This window comes from Otolemur garnettii, unplaced genomic scaffold, assembly GCF_000181295.1.
Source record: "Otolemur garnettii isolate 467f Iridium unplaced genomic scaffold, OtoGar3 scaffold00168, whole genome shotgun sequence".
In the NCBI taxonomy this organism is placed as follows: domain Eukaryota; kingdom Metazoa; phylum Chordata; class Mammalia; order Primates; family Galagidae; genus Otolemur; species Otolemur garnettii.
Window position 1 is genome coordinate 2,364,104 of NW_003852563.1, and position 2,040 is coordinate 2,366,143.

Below are 2,040 nucleotides of genomic sequence, written 5' to 3' on the forward strand. Positions count from 1 at the left end.
GTATTTCAGATATTTTCTGGATCTGATTTTAAACTGAATTGATTTAACTATGTCTTGAACAGGTAACAGGTAAACTCATAAGTAAATTTGTGTCTGATAGAAAAATTTTAAAATTGCTGATCAGTTTTATATTCAATATCTAGTAATCATAAATAATTTGTAAAACAGGAAATAAACTACTGTTATTCAATGCATAATTTAATGGTTTGGGCCCATAGCCAAGAAACAATTTTGAATTAGCTCTTGGCTACATTATTTTCTTATACCATTGGGTCTGACAAATAATATCTTATTGAACATGATAGCTTTCAAACAAATACAAAATGTGAATTTAATTTATCTGTTCTATGTAAATATTATTTGCCCTTTTTTGCTAAAAGCAAACATAAAATTAAGAAGTATTATATTTCTAGAAAATACATCATAGACTTCAGAATTATTTAATTTTATTCTAAGAGGTAAGTTTAAAGATCTGTGATTTTACTTAGTAAATCTGAATGAATGTTGAGAGAAAACACTGATAGAATTGCTCTTTCTATTCTAATTCTTGTTCTAATTTATGTTCTTGTTTAAATTCCTATATTCAGTGCCTATCTTTATTTTTTTGCATAACACTTTCAACATTTGCTATTATTGTGTTAAAAAAAATCCTGCTAACTGCCTCTTTATGCTAACCCATCAGATCAAAGTTAGATCCTTTATTATCTGAGGGTGGTAAGTGGAAGCCTTTTGAAGCATTTACCTGGCATTTTATTTTTGTTTCAAGTTCATTTTAGACTTACACTTTCTAAGGCCTAGGAATCCTAAGCTAATACAAATCATTTTCATTCAGAGATTTAGTAAACACATCTTTCTACTCTTTTTACTTCCAGAAGTGCCAGATGTTTGTTTTTCTTTAATTTGGACAGTACAGCTCAGTAAAATCCAAATATATTTTCTAATCAATTGCCCAAAACCGTTAGTTGAGAGGGTTTTTGTTTTGTGAGTATTGCATATATGTGTGCACATACATCAATTTCTTTTGTATAATTGAAAAAAATTTTTTTTATGTTTGGAAGACACTTGCTTCTTATATTTTGATTTCTTAAAATGATAATGCCATTTTAACTTATGGCAATGCCTGTGTATTTGGAAGACAGCTCATTAAAGCAAAGCAAGGAAAGAGAGGTACAGTTTTAAAGAAATCGGCTTCTCCCTGGTCAGTGAAGGTCTATGGCAATATACTGGCATAAATCTGTGTGTACATTTGACTATAGATATATAGCATTCAACACTAACCATTAGAAATACAACCTATGGCTATATGGAATTCTTTCACACAATATAGTAAATGAAACACTGGATTTGACATGGAAAATTTAGCAAATATGTATTAAGGTGCTAAAACTCAGGGAGAGCCTACTTTAGATTACATTCTAAAAAAAACCTTACAAGTAAATTTATATTTTAGTTATCAGAAGAAGTCTTTGTCATATACATTCCTCTATGCCTTCTCATATTGCTGTAAGTGAAACAAAATTGCATATATACTTTTGATCCTTTTGATGGGAAGTACACTTTACGTGTAATATCCTTTGGCAGGACTTACCTAGCCAAAAAAAACAAATTAATATTGGGCATCCTGAGGGCTGTCAGGCATATCACAGACATGTCAATTTAACTTTGCTTCATCATACACCTTCTCTGTGAACAGTTGGCTAAGATGCTAAAAAAAAAGGGACTCTCCCAATACATTTTGTTATTATATCAGAGACGGATGTCTGGAGGTGTAATGAAAACCAGCTTGCTTCTCTTCTCTTTCAAACCCGTAGGAATACGGTTAGCATAGATAATAATAAGTTTTGTAAAACAAAAAATATTATGGGCTCAATCAAATCTTTCTACTACCCAGGAAGAAAAGTAAAATAAAAAAAAAAAAAGTCTTTGAAGTGGTGAACCTTGGTTGCTCTTATTTGTAAAGTAAATAAAAACTTAAGGAAGTGGAGAATCAGAAGGAGTGCAGGCAGCTCTTTCCATAGAGGACATCTCTTTTTTTTTTTT

General features: G+C 30.6%; 1 protein-coding gene across 4 annotated transcripts in view; it reads left to right on the forward strand.

The window, feature by feature from the left end:
- The window catches only part of ESRRG (estrogen related receptor gamma), a 600,546-nt gene that overhangs the window by 374,422 nt on the left and 224,084 nt on the right, over positions 1–2,040 (forward strand). The gene's annotated exons all lie outside the window — the stretch shown is intronic.